Genomic DNA, 24549 nt, shown 5'->3' on the forward strand with positions numbered 1-24549 from the left:
CTTGTGCTGAGATTAGGAAAGCCATCCATTCCTTGTGGTAGCCCTGAGCCTTAGGGGGGCTCAACGATATCACAGCAATATGTTCTTGTGGTAGAACTCTATGGCCCCTTGCAGATGAGCGTGTCCGCAATAGGTCCGGATGTGTTGTGGATACGTTCACTGAAAAATGCACGATTTTGCAAGCAAAGTCAATCAGTTTTGTCTGCGATTGCACTCAGTTGTTCAGTTTTTATTGCACGGGTGCAATGCGTTTTGATGCGCTTCGCACGTGCGTGATAAAAACTAAATGTATACAAACAACATCTCTTAGCAACCATCCGTGATTTTCACACAGCTCCATTCACTTCTATGGGGCCAGCATTGCTTGACAATCGCAGGATATAGAACATGCTGCGACTTTCACGCAACGCACAAGTGATGCGTGAAAACCAACGCACATGTACACAGCCCCATTGAAATGAATGGGTCCGGATTCCGTGCGGGCGCAATGCGTTCGCATCACGCATTGCACCCACGCGGAATACTCGCTCGTGTGAAAGGGGCCTATGGGGACATATTGAATCTCCCATACAGTAGGTTACAGTGATGATTCATAACAATCTATGTGGTATGGCCATAATCATACTGACGCAAAGAATGAAGGTAACAGGTCAGTTTCACCACATAGGGAACGTCGTAAAAACAAAACCCATAAAATTGTGGCAGAATTGCGTTTAAAAAAAAAATCCACTCCATTTGGAATTCTTTCCAGCTTCCCACTACATGGTACATATGCAATAATAAATGGTACCGTTAGAAAGTACAACTTGTCCTGCAAAAAACAAGCCCTCAAATGGCTATGTAAACAGAAAAATAAAAAAGCTGTGGCTTTGAAGGACACAAATAAAAAACAAAAATGAGGAAACTGAAAACTTCCAGGACTTGAAGGGGTTAAGGTTAGTTGTTGACAGCCAACACAGCCAACAAGCTTGTTGGTTACAGTCTTTCAAGGAGGGCACAAGTTTAGGGCTCATGCACATGAACATATTTTTTATTAATTTCAATGGTGCCGCAAAAAAATTGAAATGTGTGCACTTCATGTCCGTATGTCCGCATTTGTGTTCCGCAAAATAATAGAACATGTCCTACTGTACCCTAGTCCATTTTGCTGACAAGGACTAGCATTGTTACAATGGATCCATGAAAAAAAACTAATGCAACACGGATGTCACACAGATATCATCCATTGTTTTCACGGATCCTTGTTTTGCGGACTGCAAAATACATTCAGTTGCGTGCATGAGCCCATATTTAGAGGCAGCAGAATAATCTGTCTCTTTAAGTGACATTGAACAAATATGATGCTGTACCTTTAAGAAATAACTCGTGCTCTGGCTTTATGTTGCACCCAACTACATGCCATCTGGTCTCCTGATATCTCTGAGTACAGATAAATTAGTAGACATTACCTGCAGCCCTATGTAATACTACACATACCACAGTGATAACTCTGTGGGTACAGATAATGTGGTATCTGTTACCTTCAGTCCTATGTAATACCACAAATAACACAGTGACTTCTGAGTACAGATAATGTAGTAGATGTTATTTGCAGTCCTATGGAACACCACAGATAACACGGTGATAACTCTCAGAGTACAAATAATGTAGTAGATGTCACCTGCAGTCCTATGTAACACCACAGATAAAACGGTGATAACTCTGGGTACAAATAATGTAGTAGCTATCACATGCAGTCCTATGTAACACCACAGATAATGCACAGTTATAAATCTGAGTATAGATAATCTACTGCAGTCCTATGTACCTGTTATGGAAGGGAGCAGTAAGCCCTAGAAACATCCAACCACTGTCTCTACTAGAGATGAGCGAATTTCCAGTTATTAAATTTGTTCATGCTTCGTTTACTGGTATAACGTGAATTGCTTTATGGATTCCGTTACCACAGACCATAACGCAATTCTATGACGGAATGCATAACGGAATGCCTTACTGTAAGAGGTATTCCTTTATTAATTCCGTCATAATAGAAGTCTATGGGCTGCATAATGGATCCATCCCGTTTCAGTAAAGCAGGAGAGGACTCCGCTGCATAACGAAATTATCTGTGCTACATCTCCTGTATACTGTGTGCTCATCCTAAAAATATCTGTGACATTCTGTGTTCTTTATTTGCGCATACACTTACAAAACCTGTGCTACTGTACGTGTAACATACTTGCAAGCATATATTCCATTTAATATGCGCAAGGCGAGCAGTCAGGGAAGTTGAAGTGGCCCTGCGTAGGACACCACTTTCAAACTCAGACCAGTGCGACCAGGTGGTCGGTTGGAATGCAGCACATAATGCTGCCAGTCAGTTAAGCAGCACACTGTCTGCCAATAAGTCAACCGCAATTAGTGTCTCAAGAGGTTTATGATGAGGATGAGACACAGTTGTCAACTGAGGTTATTGTTAGGTCAACAAGTCAGGAGGATAACCAGAGTGAGGAAGTGGAAGAGGAGGTGGTGGATAATAAAGTCACTGACCTAACCTGGGAAGGTGACAAGACGAGCGAGGACAGAAATACAGAGAGGGAGGGATCCGCAGCACCGCAACAGGCTGGAAGAGGCACTGGGGTGGCAAAAGGGAGAAGGCGGGCCACACCAAACAGGCCTGCAACTGTTCCCAGGAGCACCCCTTTGCGGCAATCTCCCTTGCCAAGGGGTAGGTGTTCCGCAGTCTGGTGTTTTTTTTTTTAGAAAAGTGCGGACGAAAAAATAATTGTTATTTGCAACCTGTGCCATACCAAAATGAGCAGGGGCGTGAACACTAGCAACCTCACCACCACCAGCATGATCCGCCACATGGCATCAAAGCACCCTAATAGGTGGTCCGAACGCCTAGGTCCACAGTCAGTGTTTGCGGGTCACATGACTACCTCCTCTTCCCCTGTGTTACGTGCTGGCCAATCCACTGTCCAAGACGCAGGCCCGGATGCCTTTTGCCATGCACCTGGATCTTTGCAAGCACCATCAGCTAGCGCATCCACTTCTGTGTCCCAGCGCAGCGTACAGTTTTCTATACTTCAGGCCTTTGAACAAAAGCGCAAATACCCAGCCACCCATCCACAGGCCATAGCACTAAATGCGCACCTTTCCAAATTGCTGGCCCTGGAAATGTTGCCATTTAGGCTTGTGGACACTGAGGCTTTCCACAGCCTGAAGGCGATGGCCGTCCCGCGTTACTCTGTCCCCAGTCGCCAATATTTTTCACGGTGTGAAGTCCCAGCCTTACACCAGCATGTGTCCCGTAACATCACCTGTGCCCTGACCAATGCAGTTATTGGGAAGGTCCACTTAACGATTGACACATGGACAAGTGCTTTTGGCTGGAGACGCTACATTTCCCTGACGGCACACTGGGTGAACGTTATGGAGGTCGGGCGCGGGTCGTACCCTGGGATGGTACAGGTGCTACCGACGCCAAGGATTGCGGGCACTACTTTCATCAGGATTTCCGCCACCACCTAAGTTAGTGGCTGCAACCCCCCCTTCTCCTCCTCTGCCTCCTCCACTTCCACCTCTCAATTATCAGTTAGACATCAGTCAGGGGATAAGGTACCAGACTGAGCTGTTGCTCTCGCCAGTCAACCTAGAACCAGGCATGGTTGTGTTTGATAATGGCCGTAACTTGGTGGCAGCTTTGGAGTTTGGCAAGCTCATACACATACAATGCCTAGCCCACGTGCTCAACCTAGTGGTTCAGCGGTTTCTCAAAACCTACCCCAATTTGCCTGAGCAACTGGTGAAGGTATGCCGTGTGTGTGCCCATTTCATCGTCATCGACAGCTTCCACCGGTCTGGCAACGCTGCAGCAGCGCTTGCAATTGCCAGCTCACCGACTGTTGTGTGACGTGAGCGTGTGCTCAAACTCGACGTTCCGTATGTTGGCCAGGCTTTGTGAGCAGCAGAGGGCAGTAGTGGAACACCAGCTGCAACATGGTCATCGCCTTTCCAGTCAGCTTCCGCTCTTCACAAGCGATGAGTGGGCATTGATGTCTGACCTCTGTGAGGTTTTACGCAACTTTGAGGAATCAACACAGATGGTGAACGGCAATAACACTATTATCAGCTTAACCATCCCACTTCTATGTCTACTCAAGCGCTCTGTGCTCACAATTAAGGCGGACGCTTTGCATGTGGAAGAGGTGGAAATGGGGGAAGACAGTAAACAGGGTGATAGCCAGACCACCCTCAGCTCATCTTCTCAGTGCAAATTGGATGATGAGAGGGAGGAGGAGCAGGAGACGGTTGCCTCTGCTACAGAGGGTAGTACCCATGGAAGTTTTATTCCATCTGTTCAGCGTGGATGGGTAGAAGAGGAAGAAGAGGATGAGGAGATTGAGAGTCATCCTCCTGATTAGGACAGTGGCACACATGGCTGACTTTATGTTAGGCTGCCTTTCCCATGACCCTTGCGTTGTACGCATCTTGGCCAACACCGATTACTGGTTGTTCACCTTTCTCGAACCCCGCTACAAAGAGAACCTCTCATCTCGCATTCCTGCGGTGGAGAGGACGAGAAAAATGGTGCAATACCAGAAGGTCCTTCTGGAAAAATTGCTCCAAAAATTTCCATCTGACAACGCTGGCTGCAGAGTACACAGTTCCTTGGCCAACCGAGGAGGGGATACGAGGAGAAAACACAGCAGGTCTAACAGAGGCAGGGCAACACTCTCCAAGACCTGAGACAGTTTTATGACACCCCGCCAGCACCCTCCACCTGATGCGCGGCCTAGTGTCACAAGGAGGACAACATTTTGGAAGATGGTGAAGGAGTACGTATACCGTGTCAGCGTCCTCAGTGATCCCTTTGTGCCTTACAACTATTGGGTGTCAAAGCTGGACACGTGGCATGAACTGGCGCTCTCAGGGCCGTCTTTACCAAGGAGCAAAAGGGGCAGCTGCCCAGGGCCCAGTTGCTCCTGAGGGGCCCAAGGCAGCTGCCTCTTGAGCCCTGCTAGCTACTGCCCCGGGTGTCAAGCTGTCTGTGTACTTCAACGTCGTGATCTAGGACCTTAATGACATCATCACCATGTAACCAGTAACCTAGAAATTACTGGTCACATTGTTATGAGGTCATCACAGGTCCTATCAGGAGTGTTGCAGAAGTTAACTGTGGAGCTTTTTTGTGTGAAGATTACATAAGAAAAAGGTGATGTTATGTTAATATACTGTAAACTACTGTATAGTGGAGTGCTGTATATTGTGTGGGGGCCTGTATACTGTGGGGGGCTGTATATTGTGTGGGACTGTATACTGTGGGGGGCTGTATATTGTGTGGGACTGTATACTGTGTGGTGGGCTGTATACTGTGTGGGGCTGTATACTGTGGGGGGCCTGTATAATGTGGGGGCTGTATACTGTGTGGTGGGCTGTATACTGTGTGGGGGCCTGTATACTGTGTGGTGGGCTGTATACTGTGTGGGGGGGCTGTATACTGTGTGGTGGGCTGTATACTGTGTGGGGGCCTGTATACTGTGTGGTGGGCTGTATACTGTGTGGTGGGCTGTATATTGTGTGGGGGCCTGTATACTGTGTGGTGGGCTGTATACTGTGTGGTGGGTGGGCTGTATACTGTGTGGTGGGCTGTATACTGTGTGATGGGCTGTATACTGTGTGGGGGGCTGTATACTGTGGGGGGCCTTATACTGTGTGGTGGGCTGTATACTGTGTGGTGGGCTGTATACTGAGTGGGGGCTGTATACTGTGGGGGGCCTTATACTTTGTGGTGGGCCATATACTGTGTGATGGGCCGTATACTGTGTGGTGGGCCATATACTGTGTGGTGGGCTGTATACTGTGTGTGTGTGGGGGGGCTGTATACTGTGTGGGGGGCTGTATATTGTGTGGGGGCCTGTATACTGTGTGGTGGGCTGCTGTATATTGTGTGGGGGCCTGTATACTGTGTGGTGGGCTGTATAATGTGTGGGGGGGGGCTGTATACTGTGTGGGGGGCTGTATACTGTGTGGGGGGCTGTATACTGTGTGGGGGGGCTTTATACTGTGTGGGGGGCTGTAACTGTGTGGGGGCCTGTATACTGTGTGGGGGCCTGTATACTGTGGGGGGTTGTATACTGTGGGGGGCCTGTATAGTGTGGGGGGGGCCTGTATAGTGTGGGGGGGCTGTATAGTGTGGGGGGCCTGTATAGTGTGGGGGGCTGTATATTGTGGAGTGCTATAATGCTGTACTGTATACTGTGGGGTCCTGTATAGTGTGGGGGCTGTATATTGTGGAGTGCTATACTGCTGTACTGTATACTGTGGGGGTCTGTATACTGTGGGTGCGGTATAGTGTGGAGTGCTATACTGCTGTACTGTATAGTGTGGGGGGCTGTATCGTGTATAGTTTGGGGTGCTTTATACAGTGAGGTGTTGTATACTGTGAGGTGGTGTATACTGTAGGCTGCTATACTGCTCTACTATATACTGTGGGGTACTGTATAGTGTGGGGTGCTATACTGCATACTGTGGGTGCTGGGGTGCACTGTAACACTAGGGTGAGCCGAGCCTCGGTCTCCCTCCTGAACTCCTGGTGCCCACTTCCAGCCTGAGACCAGAGCACTGATCCTGAGCCGCTGGAGTCTTCAGAACTGGAAGTATTTACAGTCATTCACTGGACTGTACCAGATGTGTGGATTTTTTGTGTGTGTGTTGTGGTGGAGGGCGTGATTGCCTGCTAAGGTGTGGGAAGGCGGGATCCAGGGGGCCCAAGTAAATTTTTGCCCAGGGTCCAATCAATATTAAAGACGGCCCTGGGTGCTCTACGCCTTGGAGGTGCTGGCCTGCCCCACCGCCAGTATTTTCTCAGAGCGTGTATTTAGTGCTGCTGGGGGGCATAATAACTGATAAGCGCATCCGCCTGTCAACTGAAAACGCTGACTGGTTGATTCTTTCAAAAATGAACAAGGCCTGGATTGCCCCTGACTTCTCTACTCCACCAAAGGAAAGCGGCTTAACATAAAGACACTCTAAATGTGTTTTTTATGGTGTATTGAATACACTGTATTCCCATGCACCCCTTCCACCACTAAAAAGGGTATATGGTTTAACCTCCCTTTTCTCGTCCTCCTCCTCCATCATATCAACATGCTTATTAGGCTGCCCTCGCTCCTAATGTTTTAGAGGGTCAGCTCACCAGCAGTGCCTCGCCCATAATGTTTTTGCGGGTCACCAGCAGGCCCTTAACCATAATGTTTTTGATAGTCAGCTCACCAGCAGGCCATCACCCATAATGTTTTCGAGGGTTACCAGCAGGCCCTCGCCCATAATGTTTGTGAGAGTCACCAGCAGGCCCTTAACCATAATGTTTTTGAGGGTCACCAGAAGGCCCTCATCCAAAATGTTTTAGAGGATCACCAGCAGGCCCTCGCTCATAATGTTTTAGAGGGTCACCAGCAGGCCCTTGTTCATAATGTTTTTGAGGGTCAAAAATGTCTGAATAATAAAATTTCCACAACACCAGCATGCCCTCGCCCCTAACGTTTTAGATGGTCAGATCAGCAGCAGGCACTCGCCCCTAATGTTTTAGATGGTCAGATCAGCAGCAGGCCCTCGCCTCTAATGTTTTAGAGGGTCAGCTCAGCAGCAGACCCTCACCCCATATATTTTAGATGGTCACATCAGCAGCAGGCCCTCGCCCCTAATGTTTTAGATGGTCAGATCAGCAGGCTCTTGCTCCACTAGTTTTTGAGAGTCACCAGCAGGCCATTAATCATAATTTTTCAAGGGTGTGTAGGATACCCTCCTTTATGTGTAATAAAGGGCGTATTGTAGTGACGGTTCCTTGAAATTATTGGCAGCCCTTTCCCTTAGTGCATAGGCTTTATGAGTGTAGGAGTCCCACTACCTGAACAATTGTACCACAATGTCAATGAGGCCTACCTGGTTTAATGCTCGGGTTCTCCCATTGACTTCCATTGTGCCTGGGTGCTCTGTAGAGTCCGTATGGATCCGCAAAAAAACTCATACGGACATGTGAATGGACCCTTAGAGTTAGGCCTCCTGCACACGAACGTGTGCGCCCCGTGGTCGTGCTGCGACCAGCAAAATACGGGCCGCAATGCACGAACACTGTCTGTGGGGCATCCGCAGCGGATTCACTTTAATGGGTCTGTGATCCGACCGTTCCGCAAAAAGATAGGACATGTTCTGTCTTTTTGCGGAACCGAAGGATGGGACGAAACCCCACGGAAGCACTCCGTAGTGCTTCCGTAGAGTTCAGTTCCGTGCTTCCGTCCCGCACCATTCCGCATCTCTGGATTTGTGGACCCATTGAAGTGAATGGGTCCGCATCCGTGATGTGGAATGCCCACGGAACGACACCTATGTATTGCGGATACGCAAATATGGTCCGCAATACGGCAACGTTCGTGTGCAGGAGACCTTAAGCTGGGAATCCAGTAAGCTCCATTTATTCATTCAGTAAAGCCTTTTTATTCAAAGCTGTGAATGTGGAAGCTGACTGCTGTGTCTTTTTCCTTTACCCTGACCGACTCAATGTGATTTTAGACTTTCACGTTTTGGCACGTGGCTAACACTACAGGATGTTTTAAAGATAGGAACAAGTCATGTATTTAGCAGCTCCTGAAATCTGTCATCTATAATACCTAAAACCCTTTTCTTCTTACACCAGGGTGGTAGTCTTTAATTATCACACAGACAGTCACAGAATGGCTTGGAAGCCGGTCCTGTGTGACAAGTCAGGAATATGTAACAACTTGCTGCATAGCATTTAGACATATACGAACAAATTGCCTCTTGTCTTAACCCCTTAGAGTGACCACTAATACAGCTTTTTACTGACATTAACAACGGGGGTTACAGCTGGCTTTAATCAATCATTACATGTTCCCAAAATAGTGCATTAAAAACTATAACTTATCCTGCAAAAAATAAGACCTCATACATTGATGAAAAAACAAAAAAGTTCTAGCTCATGGATTGCGATTTTTAAAAAATGTGCATGGTCACTAAGAGGTTAAGGCTGGGTTCAAACGGGCGTCACGTTTTGGCTCAGGATGCGTCCCGGGTGCATTGCGGAAAACCCACACGAGTAGGTAAACATTTTCAGTCAGTTTTGACTGTGATTGTGTTCTGTTCTGTTGCTCAGTTTTTATTGCGTGAGTGCCATGCGCTCTGCACGCGCGTGATAAAAAACTGAATGTGGTACCCAGACCCGAACTTCTTCACTGAAGTTCAGGTTTGGGTTCAAGGTTGTGTAGATGTAATAATTTTTCCTTATGACATGATTATAAGGGAAAATAATAGCATTCTTTAATACAGAATGCTTAGTGGAAGGTCAATTGAGGATTAAAAAAAAATATCATAATAAACTCACCTCCTCCAATTGATTGCGTAGCTGCCGGTCTCCTGGTTTTTCTTCAGGACCTGTCAAAAGACCTGTGGTCATGTCACTGAGCTCATCACATGGTCCATCACCATGGTGATGGATCATGTGATGAGCACAGTGACGTCACCACAGGTCCTTTGACAGGTCCTGAAGAAAGAACAGGAGACCGGCAGCTACGCAATCAATTGGAGGAGGTGAGTTAATTTTCTTATTTTTTTTAACCCTCAATTGACCTTCTACTAAGCATTTTGTATTAAAGAATGCTATTATTTTCCCTTATAACCTTGTTATAAGGGAAAATAATACAGTGAATAGACTTTCATCTTAGCAACCATGCGTGAAAATCGCACCGCATCCACACTTGCTTGCGGATGCTTGCGATTTTCACGCAGCCCCATTCACTTCTATGGGGCCTGCGTTGCGTGAAAAACGCACGATATAGAGCATGCTACGATTTTCACGCAACGCACAAGTGATGCGTGAAAATCACCGCTCATGTGCACAGCCCCATAGAAATGAATGGGTCCGGATTCAGTGCGGGTGCAATGTGTTCACGGAAATCTCGCCCGTGTGAACCCAGCCTTAAAGTCCATTTCTAAATACCCCGAGGCTCTAGGGAGATAATTTGTTTATTTAAAAAGTATTGGCCATTCTTCCCGTCACGCCTGGGACACAGAATCATGTTAACCTACAAGACTCTATCTTATTCCAATAGATATTTTCAGCAAAGCAAAAAGGGGGTTACATCCCAATGCGCAGGTGCATGTCACCATGGCTGAAAGTACAAAGACAAAAATAAACAATGCTTTGTCTGTTTTTGTTTTTATACATATTTTCAGTTTCCTTTTCAGATTTGTCATCTTTAGCAAAGGAAATGCCCGAAAACAGGTTTAAATGTTTCTCTGCCTGATACATTAAAATTCACATATTTCAACTTGACCAGTTGGATGTGGACTATAATGTTTTTCTCTTTTTTTTGATGATGTGCCCTTAAATTCTAATAGCTAATGTATGCCTTTTGAAAAATTATTAAAAGTATCAAAATGTGACCAGTTTGTACTGGTTTTAAAAAAAGAAAGCGTTGATTATGCTTTTCAGTAAACATACCTTTTTTAAAAATGAGATTCAGGGGAAGACAAAAATATCGGTTTCAAAATCGCACACATTGAGTGCATACCAAATACATTACCTGAATGTCACATAAGCCTAATATCAGCCTAATATCTGGAGTCTGCATGTTTCTCAGTGGTCAGACAGATGTGTTTTTTTCTTTTTATCTAGGGCATACCTAGGACCATAGGAATTGTCAGCTACTAGGCCTGATAACAGGGAGTCATGGACCACCTGGACCACTTCACTTTTTTTTTTTTAAATATGTAGGGAAAGTGAACATTTTTTCAATATACTTAAAAAAAACGGACCCTTAATTTGACTTTTGGTAGTAAGCTGCCTGTCTTCAATGTTCAGTGCAGTAGTGAACAGTGAAGATGTTCCACTACCTTGCTCTGTCCTCACTCCTTCCCTCACACATGGCTAAAGCTGCCCATAAATACTATCTATATTTATGTACTGACCTGTCTGACATTAGTACACAGTGCCCATGAAACAGTCATGTAAATGCGTCTTACTCATCTTCCATCTTTGAGCCCTCTATTAATAATGATACCACTAATAATACAATAAATGATTGGTTGTCAAAGTGCAGAATACTACTATCATTCCTAGAATCCAAGACAACTTTCTTAGGCCTCTTTCACATGAGCGTGACGGATTAGGTTTGGCTGTGTTAAGCCTCATTCACACATCAGTGTTTTGGTCAGTGATTTCCATCACCCTGGGTTCACACCTGAGCGTTCCGAAAGGAGCGCTCTGTATGCGCGATTGTACGGGCGTTTGCAATCGCGCATACAGAGACAAGCGAACGCCCATTGTCGCTCGTTCCCGAAAGTCTATGTACGGGAACGCGCGACAAAACGCCCCAAAGAAGCTCAAGAACTTTTTGGAGCGTTGGGCGTTTTACAGCGCGATCGTACGCGCTGTAAAACGCCCAGGTGAGAACCATTCCCATAGGGAAGCATTGGTTTCTCCTTGTTGAGCGTTTTACAGCGCGTAGGAACGCGCTGTAAAACGCTCAGGTGTGAACTTAGGGTTAGTGACTGTGAGCCTGAATCAGGAGTGGAACCTCCGCAGACATGAGGTATAAGGGAAATATCTGTACCTGTTCTATGTTTAGAGCCACACCTGCTTTTGGCTCACAATCACTGATGGAAATCACTGACCAAACACTGACGTGTGAATGAGGCATTAGGTCCCTTTCACACGGGCGAGTTTTCCACGCGGGTGCGAAGCGTGAAGTGAACGTATTGCACCCGCACTGAATCCTGACCCATTCATTTCTATGGGGCTGTGCACATGAGCGGTGATTTTCACGCATCACTTGTGCGTTGAGTAAAAATCGCAGCATGCTCTATATTGTGCGTTTTTCACGCAATGCAGGCCCCATAGAAGTGAATGGGGCTGGCAGAAAAACGCAGTACATCCGGATACCATGCGTTGCGTTGAGTTTTTCACGCTTGTAACTAAGCAACACTCAGGGAATTTAATGACAGGAAGTAGGCGTTTTTCAGCGTCTGTCTGCGTCTATCTGCGTCTGTCTGCGTCAGTTTGGTGTCTGAGAAGAGGGAGAAAGTTTGCTGCCCAACTTTTCCAGCCCTTGCGGAGCACAAAAATGCCCAAAACACCACACGTCATTGACGTTGAAAAACTGATTGTCCTGGTGCAGGAGAGGCCCTGCATCTGGGATCTTCGGGCTGCGGAGTACCAGGACCGCTACAAAAAGGATGCTGCCTGGTCGGAAATTACCCAGGATCTTTTTGCCCCAATCTGGGAGTAGACACAAGGCCCAAGTAGAAGGAATTTAAGTAAGTACACAATGTATACCATGTTTGAGCCTTTCAGTACTCCCTAGTATATAGGCGTAGTTATACGTTGTTGTTCCTAGTATATAGGCGTAGTTATACGTTAGTGTTCCTAGTATATAGGCGTAGTTATACGTTATTGTTCCTAGTATATAGGCGTAGTTATACGTTATTGTTCCTAGTATATAGGCGTAGTTATACGTTATTGTTCCTAGTATATAGGCGTAGTTATACGTTATTGTTCCTAGTATATAGGCGTAGTTATACGTTAGTGTTCCTAGTTAGGGATGAGCGAACTCGAACTGTATAGTTCGGGTTCGTACCGAATTTTGGGGTGTCCGTGACACGGACCCGAACCCGGACATTTTCGTAAAAGTCCGGGTTCGGGTTCGGTGTTCGTCGCTTTCTTCGCGCTTTTGTGACGCTTTCTTGGCGCTTTTTGAAAGGCTGCAAAGCAGCCAATCAACAAGCGTCATACTACTTGCCCCAAGAGGCCATCACAGCCATGCCTACTATTGGCATGGCTGTGATTGGCCAGAGCACCATGTGACCCAGCCTCTATTTAAGCTGGAGTCACATAGCGCCGCCCGTCACTCTGCTCTGATTAGCGTAGGGAGAGGTTGCGGCTGCGACAGTAGGGCGAGATTAGGCAGATTAACTCCTCCAAAGGACTTGATTAACTGATCGATCTGCAGCTGTGGATCATTGAGCTGCTGATCCTCAATTGCTCACTGTTTTTAGGCTGCCCAGACCGTTTGTCAGTCACATTTTTCTGGGGTGATCGGCGGCCATTTTGTGTCTTGTGGTGCGCCAGCACAAGCTGCGACCAAGTGCATTTAACCCTCAATGGTGTGGTTGTTTTTTGGCTAAAGCCTACATCAGGGTGAAGCTGTCACACCAAGTGCATTTAACCCTCAGTAGTGTGGTTGGTCAAGCTATCACACCAAGTGCATTTAACCAGCAATAGTCTGTTCATTTTTTGGCCATATACTAAATCAGGGGCAAGCTGCGCCCGTCACCAAGTGCATTTAACCCTCAGTAGTGTGGTTGGTCAAGCTGTGACACCAAGTGCATTTAACCAGCAATAGTCTGTTCATTTTTTGGCCATATACTACATCAGGGGCAAGCTGCGCCCATCACCAAGTGCATTTAACCAGCAATAGTGTGGTTATTTTTTGGCCATATCCCAGTCTAATTCTGTCACTAAATCCATACCGGTCACCCAGCGCCTAAATACTAGGCCTCAAATTTATATCCCGCTAAATCTCTCGTTACCGCTGTCCTGTTGTGGCTGGGAAAGTTATTTAGTGTCCGTCAAAGCACATTTTTTGTTCTGGGTTGAAATACAATTCCCAATTTAGCAATTTAATAATTTAGTGGTTTCTGCTGTATCAGAGCTATTTGAAATCTATCCCTAAAAGGGTATATAATATTCAAGGTGCACATAGGGTCATTCAGAATAACTTCACACACACCCGCTACTGTGCATTTCCAAGTCTAATTCTGTCACTAAACCCATACCTGTCACCCAGCGCCTAAATACTAGGCCTCAAATTTATATCCAGCTAAATCTGTCCTTAGTGCTGTAGCTGGGCGAGTTATTTAGTGTCCGTTCAAGCACATTTCTTGTTCTGGGTTGAAATACAATTCCCAATTTAGCAATTTCATAATTTAGTGGTTTCTGCTATATCAGAGCTATTTGAAATCTATCCCTAAAAGGGTATATAATATTCAAGGTGCACATTGGGTCATTCAGAATAACTTCACACACACCCGCTACTGTGTATTTCCAAGTCTAATTCTGTCACTAAACCCATACCTGTCACCCAGCGCCTAAATACTAGGCCTCAAATTTATATCCTGCTAAATCTCTCGTTAGTGCTGTAGCTGGGCGAGTTATTTAGTGTCCGTTCAAGCACATTTCTTGTTCTGGGTTGAAATACAATTCCCAATTTAGCAATTTCATAATTTAGTGGTTTCTGCTATATCAGAGCTATTTGAAATCTATCCCTAAAAGGGTATATAATATTCAAGGTGCACATTGGGTCATTCAGAATAACTTCACACACACCCGCTACTGTGTATTTCCAAGTCTAATTCTGTCACTAAACCCATACCTGTCACCCAGCGCCTAAATACTAGGCCTCAAATTTATATCCTGCTAAATCTCTCGTTAACGCTGTCCTGTTGTGGCTGGGAAAGTTATTTAGTGTCCGTCAAAGCACATTTTTTGTTCTGGGTTGAAATACAATTCCCAATTTAGCAATTTCATAATTTAGTGGTTTCTGCTATATCAGAGCTATTTGAAATCTATCCCTAAAAGGGTATATAATATTCAAGGTGCACATTGGGTCATTCAGAATAACTTCACACACACCCGCTACTGTGTATTTCTAAGTCTAATTCTGTCACTAAACCCATACCTGTCACCCAGCGCCTTAATACTAGGCCTCAAATTTATATCCTGCTAAATCTCTCGTTAGTGCTGTAGCTGGGCGAGTTATTTAGTGTCCGTTCAAGCACATTTCTTGTTCTGGGTTGAAATACAATTCCCAATTTAGCAATTTCATAATTTAGTGGTTTCTGCTATATCAGAGCTATTTGAAATCTATCCCTAAAAGGGTAGATCATATTGAAGGTGCACATAGGGACATTCAGAATAACTTCACACACACCCGCTACTGTGTATTTCCAAGTCTAATTCTGTCACTAAACCCATACCTGTCACCCAGCGCCTAAATACTAGGCCTCAAATTTATATCCAGCTAAATCTGTCCTTAGTGCTGTAGCTGGGCGAGTTATTTAGTGTCCGTTCAAGCACATTTCTTGTTCTGGGTTGAAATACAATTCCCAATTTAGCAATTTCATAATTTAGTGGTTTCTGCTATATCAGAGCTATTTGAAATCTATCCCTAAAAGGGTAGATCATATTGAAGGTGCACATAGGGACATTCAGAATAACTTCACACACACCCGCTACTGTGTATTTCCAAGTCTAATTCTGGCACTAAACCCATACCTGTCACCCAGCGCCTAAATACTAGGCCTCAAATTTATATCCAGCTAAATCTGTCCTTAGTGCTGTAGCTGGGCGAGTTATTTAGTGTCCGTTCAAGCACATTTCTTGTTCTGGGTTGAAATACAATTCCCAATTTAGCAATTTCATAATTTAGTGGTTTCTGCTATATCAGAGCTATTTGAAATCTATCCCTAAAAGGGTATATAATATTCAAGGTGCACATCGGGTCATTCAGAATAACTTCACACACACACGCTTCTGTGCATTTCCAAGTCTAATTCTGTCACTAAATCCATACCGGTCACCCAGCGCCTAAATACTAGGCCTCAAATTTATATCCCGCTGAATTTGAATACAATACATTGGGCCAAATAATATATTTGTTGTTGTGGTGAACCATAACAATGAGAAAAACATCTAGTAAGGGACGCGGACGTGGACATGGTCGTGGTGGTGTTAGTGGACCCTCTGGTGCTGGGAGAGGACGTGGCCGTTCTGCCACATCCACACGTCCTAGTGTACCAACTACCTCAGGTCCCAGTAGCCGCCAGAATTTACAGCGATATATGGTGGGGCCCAATGCCGTTCTAAGGATGGTAAGGCCTGAGCAGGTACAGGCATTAGTCAATTGGGTGGCCGACAGTGGATCCAGCACGTTCACATTATCTCCCACCCAGTCTTCTGCAGAAAGCGCACAGATGGCGCCTGAAAACCAACCCCATCAGTCTGTCACATCACCCCCATGCATACCAGGGAAACTGTCTCAGCCTCAAGTTATGCAGCAGTCTCTTATGCTGTTTGAAGACTCCGCTGGCAGGGTTTCCCAAGGGCATCCACCTAGCCCTTCCCCAGCGGTGAAAGACATAGAATGCACTGACGCACAACCACTTATGTTTCCTGATGATGAGGACATGGGAATACCACCTCAGCATGTCTCTGATGATGACGAAACACAGGTGCCAACTGCTGCGTCTTTCTGCAGTGTGCAGACTGAACAGGAGGTCAGGGATCAAGACTGGGTGGAAGACGATGCAGGGGACGATGAGGTCCTAGACCCCACATGGAATGAAGGTCGTGCCACTGACTTTCACAGTTCGGAGGAAGAGGCAGTGGTGAGACCGAGCCAACAGCGTAGCAAAAGAGGGAGCAGTGGGCAAAAGCAGAACACCCGCCGCCAAGAGACTCCGCCTGCTACTGACCGCCGCCATCTGGGACCGAGCACCCCAAAGGCAGCTTCAAGGAGTTCCCTGGCATGGCACTTCTTCAAACAATGTGCTGACGACAAGACCCGAGTGGTTTGCACGCTGTGCCATCAGAGCCTGAAGCGAGGCATTAACGTTCTGAACCTGAGCACAACCTGCATGACCAGGCACCTGCATGCAAAGCATGAACTGCAGTGGAGTAAACACCTTAAAACCAAGGAAGTCACTCAGGCTCCCCCTGCTACCTCTTCTGCTGCTGCCGCCTCGGCCTATTCTGCTGCTGCCGCCTCGGCCTCTTCCTCCGCCTCTGGAGGAACGTTGGCACCTGCCGCCCAGCAAACAGGGGATGTACCACCAACACCACCACCACCACCTCCGTCACCAAGCGTCTCAACCATGTCACACGCCAGCGTTCAGCTCTCCATCTCACAAACATTTGATAGAAAGCGTAAATTCCCACCTAGCCACCCTCGATCCCTGGCCCTGAATGCCAGCATTTCTAAACTACTGGCCTATGAAATGCTGTCATTTAGGCTGGTGGACACAGACAGCTTCAAACAGCTCATGTCGCTTGCTGTCCCACAGTATGTTGTTCCCAGCCGGCACTACTTCTCCAAGAGAGCCGTGCCTTCCCTGCACAACCAAGTATCCGATAAAATCAAGTGTGCACTGCGCAACGCCATCTGTAGCAAGGTCCACCTAACCACAGATACGTGGACCAGTAAGCACGGCCAGGGACGCTATATCTCCCTAACTGCACACTGGGTAAATGTAGTGGCAGCTGGGCCCCAGGCGGAGAGCTGTTTGGCGCACGTCCTTCCGCCGCCAAGGATCGCAGGGCAACATTCTTTGCCTCCTGTTGCCACCTCCTCCTTCTCGGCTTCCTCCTCCTCTTCTTCCACCTGCTCATCCAGTCAGCCACACACCTTCACCACCAACTTCAGCACAGCCCGGGGTAAACGTCAGCAGGCCATTCTGAAACTCATATGTTTGGGGGACAGGCCCCACACCGCACAGGAGTTGTGGCGGGGTATAGAACAACAGACCGACGAGTGGTTGCTGCCGGTGAGCCTCAAGCCCGGCCTGGTGGTGTGTGATAATGGGCGAAATCTCGTTGCAGCTCTGGGACTAGCCAATTTGACGCACATCCCTTGCTTGGCGCATGTGCTGAATTTGGTGGTGCAGAAGTTCATTCACAACTACCCCGACATGTCAGAGCTGCTGCATAAAGTGCGGGCCGTCTGTTCGCGCTTCCGGCGTTCACATCCTGCTGCTGCTCGCCTGTCTGCGCTACAGCGTAACTTCGGCCTTCCCGCTCACCGCCTCATATGCGACGTGCCCACCAGGTGGAACTCCACCTTGCACATGCTGGACAGACTGTGCGAGCAGCAGCAGGCCATAGTGGAGTTTCAGCTGCAGCACGCACGGGTCAGTCGCACTACAGAACAGCACCACTTCACCACCAATGACTGGGCCTCCATGCGAGACCTGTGTGCCCTGTTGCGCTGTTTCGAGTACTCCACCAACATGGCCAGTGGCGATGACACCGTTATCAGCGTTACAATACCACTTCTATGTCTCCTTGAGAAAACACTTAGGGCGATGATGGAAGAGGAGGTGGCCCAGGAGGAGGAGGAGGAGGAGGAAGAGGGGTCATTTTTAGCACTTTCAGGCCAGTCTCTTCGAAGTGACTCAGAGGGAGGTTTTTGGCAACAGCAGAGGCCAGGTACAAATGTGGCCAGCCAGGGCCCACTACTGGAGGACGAGGAGGACGAGGATGAGGAGGAGGTGGAGGAGGATGAGGATGAAGCATGGTCACAGCGGGGTGGCACCCAACGCAGCTCGGGTCCATCACTGGTGCGTGGCTGGGGGGAAAGGCAGGACGATGACGATACGCCTCCCACAGAGGACAGCTTGTCCTTACCCCTGGGCAGCCTGGCACACATGAGCGACTACATGCTGCAGTGCCTGCGCAACGACAGCAGAGTTGCCCACATTTTAACCTGTGCGGACTACTGGGTTGCCACCCTGCTGGATCCACGCTACAAAGACAATGTGCCCACCTTACTTCCTGCACTGGAGCGTGATAGGAAGATGCGCGAGTACAAGCGCACGTTGGTAGACGCGCTACTGAGAGCATTCCCAAATGTCACAGGGGAACAAGTGGAAGCCCAAGGCCAAGGCAGAGGAGGAGCAAGAGGTCGCCAAGGCAGCTGTGTCACGGCCAGCTCCTCTGAGGGCAGGGTTAGCATGGCAGAGATGTGGAAAACTTTTGTCAACACGCCACAGCTAACTGCACCACCACCTGATACGCAACGTGTTAGCAGGAGGCAACATTTCACTAACATGGTGGAACAGTACGTGTGCACACCCCTCCACGTACTGACTGATGGTTCGGCCCCATTCAACTTCTGGGTCTCTAAATTGTCCACGTGGCCAGAGCTAGCCTTTTATGCCTTGGAGGTGCTGGCCTGCCCGGCAGCCAGCGTTTTGTCTGAACGTGTATTCAGCACGGCAGGGGGCGTCATTACAGACAAACGCAGCCGCCTGTCTACAGCCAATGTGGACAAGCTGACGTTCATAAAAATGAACCAGGCATGGATCCCACAGGACCTGTCCGTCCCTTGTCCAGATTAGACATTAACTACCTCCCCATAACCATATATTATTGGACTCCAGGGCACTTCCTCATTCAATCCTATTTTTATTTTCATTTTACCATTATATTGCGAGGCTACCCAAAGTTGAATGAACCTCTCCTCTGCCTGTGTGCTAGGCCTAAATATATGCCAATGGACTGTTGCAGTGGTGGCTGACATGAAGCCTGATTCTCTGCTATGACATGCAGACTAATTCTCTGCTGACATGAAGCCAGATTGTCTGTTACGGGACCTCTCTCCTCTGCCTGGGTGCTGGGCCTAAATTTATGACAATGGACTGTTGCAGTGGTGGCTGACGTGAAGCCTGATTCTCTGCTATGACATGCAGACTGATTCTCTGCTGACATGAAGCCAGATTGTCTGTTACGGGACCTCTCTCCTCTGCCTGGGTGCTAGGCCTAAATATATGCCAATGGACTGTTGCAGTGGTGGCTGACGTGAAGCCTCATTCTCTGCTATGACATGCAGACTGATTCTCTGCTGTCATGAAGCCAGATTGTCTGTTACGGGACCTCTCTGCTCTGCCTGTGTGCTAGGCCTAAATATATGCCAATGGACTGTTGCAGTGGTGGGTGACGTGAAGCCTCATTCTCTGCTATGACATGCAGACTGATTCTCTGCTGACATGAAGCCAGATTCTCTGTTACGGGACCTCCCTCCTCTGCCTGGGTGCTGGGCCTAAATATATGCCAATGGACTGTTGCAGTGGTGGCTGACGTGAAGCCTCATTCTCTGCTATGACATGCAGACTAATTCTCTGCTGACATGAAGACAGATTCTCTGTTACGGGACCTCTCTCCTCTGCCTGTGTGTGTGCTGGGCCTAAATATATGCCAATGGACTGTTGCAGTGGTGGCTGACGTGAAGCCTCATTCTCTGCTATGACATGCAGACTAATTCTCTGCTGACATGAAGACAGATTCTCTGTTACGGGACCTCTCTCCTCTGCCTGGGTGCTGGGCCTAAATATATGCCAATGGACTGTTGCAGTGGTGGCTGACGTGAAGCCTCATTCTCTGCTATGACATGCAGACTGATTCTCTGCTGACATGAAGCCAGATTCTCTGTTACGGGACCTCTCTCCTGTCATGGTCTTACCTCCTTGCTGTTCCCTTCGTTTGACATGTGCTGGCGGCCATCTTGGTTTCTGGGTTTTCTTGTAGCCTCCCACCCTGCGGCTCCTCCTTCCCACTGGGAGGAGCTGGATGCCCAGCTCATATATATAGGAGGTCTGTGGCTTCAGTTCCTTGCTTGGTCCTCCTGTGTTCACATGCTTCCAAGACTGCTGCTGCTTCTGGTTCCTGATCCTGGCCTCGTCTGACTACCCCGTTGGTTCCTGATTCCGGCTTCGTCTGACTACCCCGTTGGTTCCTGATTCCGGCTTCGTCTGACTACCCCGTTGGTTCCTGTTCCTGGCTTCGTCTGACTACCCTTCTGGTTCCTGACCTCTGTCTCCGCAAGACCCTGCTTCGGTTTAGCCATCCGTTCGGACTTTGCTTACGGCTTGCTCTTCAATAAAACCTTCTTATTTTCCACTTATCTCTTGTTGTACGTCTGGTTCATGGTTCCATGACATTAGGACCAAGCCATGAATTCTGACGGTACAGGGCCACCCTCGCTACCTACGCTGGTTGCCAGACTTGATCAGCAGGATCACCTGTTGGGTCGGTTCGCTGTGGCGTTGCAAACCCTGCTTGAACGCACGGCTCATTTAGCTTCCGTTGCCGATGGGTCGGTTGTCGCTCCTGGGCCCGCTCCTACTGCCGCTCCGGTTGTTGCGCCAGAGTCTACCCTGACACCTGTTGCTGCGCCTGTGGTGTTTCAGGGTATGACCGGTTCTGCCCCCCTTCCACAGCGCTTTGGGGGAGAGCCAACTCAGTGCCGAGGTTTCCTTAACCAGGTGGGCATTTACTTCGAGTTGCTGCCACATGCCTTTCCTACTGAGAGATCAAGGGTGGGCTTCTTGATCTCGCTGCTCTCGGACAAGGCCTTGGCCTGGGCCAGCCCTTTATGGGAGAACAACAATCCGGTGGTTGCCGAGTTTTCCGGTTTTGTTGCTTCTCTTCGGAAGGTATTCGATGTGCCGGCTCGTGCTGCCTCTGCTGCGAAGCTCCTTATGTCCATCAGACAGGGTTCACGATCCGTAGCTGAATACGCCATTGAGTTTCGTACCCTGGCAGCAGAGGTGGGCTGGAATAATGAGGCTCTGGTCGCTGCTTTCTCTCATGGTCTCTCGGATGCCTTGAAGGATGAGGTTGCAGCTAAGGACCTACCAGTGGAGCTCGAGTCTCTTATTTCTTTCCTGATTTTGATTGACACCAGACTCAGGGAGAGACCTTCCTTTAAGGAGAGCCTGCGGAGGTCTCCTAACAGATTGGCGCCTACGTTTGCTGTCCCACCCGTGCCTCCCTCTCCTCCCACGCCTCCTGGGGATGACTTGTCTGGGGGTGAACCCATGCAGCGGGGGTTTGCTCGCCTGTCTGAGGGGGAGAGGGTACTCCGGAGACGCGAGGGCCGATGCATGTACTGTGGTCTCGGTGGGCATTTTCGGTTGGCATGTCCGAACCGTCCGGGAGAACGCTCGCACCTGAGGTCCTGTCGGGGGCAGATCTTGGGTGGAGTCTCCTCGTCCCCGGTTTCCCGTGTTGACAAACCACTGATCACGGTTGTCCTCTCCTGGGTCGGGGGCTCGGTGACGACCCAGGCGTTGGTGGACTCTGGTGCTGGTGGTTTGTTCATTGATAGAGTGTTCGTTGCCGCCAATTCCATTCCTCTGCAGCCTCGAGGTTCCCCACTGGCTCTTGAGGCGATAGACGGCAGACCCCTTCTGCCGCCACACGTGACTCATGAGACCCTTCCAGTGGGGATAGCCATTGGTGCCGTTCACAGAGAGTCGGTCTGTCTCCAGGTTATTTCGTCTCCACACTACTCGGTGGTCTTGGGGTACCCCTGGCTCCAGAAGCATAATCCGACTTTCGATTGGAGATCGGTCGAGATCCTCTCGTGGTCACCGCAGTGTGGGGCTAGTTGCATCCATGGGCCTGTCAAGTTGCTGTGTACTTCCTCGGACTCTCTGTTGCCTCCTGAATACGAAGAGTACCGGGATGTATTCGATAAGGTGCGCGCGGTTGCCCTACCTCCGCACCGCCCATACGATTGTGCCATAGAGTTACAATCCGGTGCCGTTCCTCCTCGTGGCAAAGTCTATCCACTGTCGGTAGCGGAGAATGAGGCCATGGAGGAGTACGTGAGGGAGGCGCTTTCACGCGGACACATTCGCAAATCCTCGTCCCCGGCAGGGGCTGGATTTTTCTTTGTGAAAAAGAAGGGCGGCGAGTTGAGGCCTTGCATCGATTACAGGGGTCTCAATCGCATCACGATCAAGAACGCTTACCCGATACCCTTGATTTCCGAGCTGTTCGATCGCCTCAAAGGGGCCACGGTCTTTACCAAACTCGACCTGAGGGCGGCATATAACCTGGTAAGGATCAAGGCGGGCGATGAGTGGAAGACCGCGTTTAACACCAGGACCGGTCATTATGAATCCTTGGTTATGCCCTTTGGGTTGTGCAATGCGCCCGCAGTCTTCCAGGAATTCATCAACGATGTTTTCCGTGACCTGTTGCAGCAGTGTGTGGTGGTCTATTTGGATGACATCTTGGTATATTCTGCATCCATGGAGGCCCACATTCTGGATGTCAGACGAGTGTTGCAACGCTTACGAGAGAACAAGCTGTTCGGTAAGCTTGAGAAATGCGAATTTCACCGATCCCAGGTAACCTTCTTAGGTTACATCATTTCCGCTGAGGGGTTCTCCATGGATCCTGAGAAGGTTTCGGCTGTCTTACAGTGGCCCCAGCCCAGTGGGCTTCGTGCCCTGCAGCGCTTTTTGGGCTTCGCCAATTATTATCGGAAGTTCATCAGGGACTTTTCCATGCTAGCCAAGCCTCTCACGGATCTGACCAGGAAGGGCAGTAATCCTCAGGTCTGGCCGCTCGAGGCCATCCGAGCTTTTGAGGCTCTAAAGTCCGCCTTTGTGTCGGCTCCGATTCTGTCGCATCCCAACCCTGGGTTGCCTTTTGTCCTCGAGGTGGACGCGTCTGAGACGGGAGTAGGCGCCCTCCTGTCTCAGCGTAGAACACCAGAGGGTCCTCTGCTTCCTTGTGGGTTTTACTCCCGGAAACTGTCTTCCGCGGAGTGCAACTATCAGATTGGTGACAGGGAGTTATTGGCCATCGTGCAGGCCCTTAAAGAATGGAGGCACTTGCTCGAGGGCTCGGTGGTTCCGGTTCTCATCCTGACGGACCACAAGAATCTGACCTACCTCTCTGAGGCCAAGAGATTGACACCACGTCAGGCCAGATGGGCTCTGTTCTTGTCACGTTTTAATTACGTGGTCTCCTACCTACCCGGCTCCAAGAACATCAGAGCGGATGCCTTATCACGGCAGTACTCCGAGCTGTCCGGGGAGGAGTCGATTCCGACTACGGTCATACCCCCGAATCAGATCCTGGCCGCTATTCGCACCAGCCTGACTTCTCCTCTGGGTGAGCAGATTTTGGCGGCTCAATCTGGTGCTCCCTCTGGGAGACCCAACGGCAGATGTTTTGTGCCTGAGGAGTTGCGCACTCGGTTGTTGCGAACCTACCATAACTCCAAGGCCGCGGGGCACCCTGGAAAGAATCAGCTGTCCTGGGCGGTTTCACGTCTGTTCTGGTGGCCTTCTCTACGTTCCGACATCGCCGCATATGTAGCGGCATGCTCCGTTTGTGCCCAGAGTAAGTCCCCTCGGCACCTTCCGTTGGGCCTTTTGCAACCCATAGCCACCGGGGAGCGTCCATGGTCACACCTGGGGATGGATTTCATTGTGGACCTCCCTGCATCCCGAGGCCATACGGTCATTCTCATGATTGTGGATCGGTTTTCCAAAATGTGCCACTGTGTTCCTCTCAAGAAGTTACCCTCTGCACAAGAGTTGGCCTCGATTTTTGCCAGGGAGGTCTTCCGGTTGCACGGTTTGCCCAAGGAGATTGTGTCGGATCGGGGGAGTCAGTTTGTGTCCAGGTTCTGGCGCGCCTTTTGCTCCCAGTTGGGGATTCATCTCTCTTTCTCCTCGGCCTACCACCCTCAGTCCAATGGGGCCGCAGAACGATCCAATCAGGCCTTGGAGCAATTCCTTCGTTGCTATGTCTCCGATCACCAAGACAATTGGGTTGACCTCCTGCCTTGGGCTGAGTTTGCCAGGAACACGGCGGTGAACTCTTCCTCTGGGACGTCTCCCTTCATGGCCAATTATGGGTTCCAACCTGCCGTGTTACCGGAGGTATTCTCTCCCCAGGATATTCCGGCTGTGGAG

Source organism: Bufo gargarizans, chromosome 2, assembly GCF_014858855.1.
Source record: "Bufo gargarizans isolate SCDJY-AF-19 chromosome 2, ASM1485885v1, whole genome shotgun sequence".
Lineage (NCBI taxonomy): Eukaryota > Metazoa > Chordata > Amphibia > Anura > Bufonidae > Bufo > Bufo gargarizans.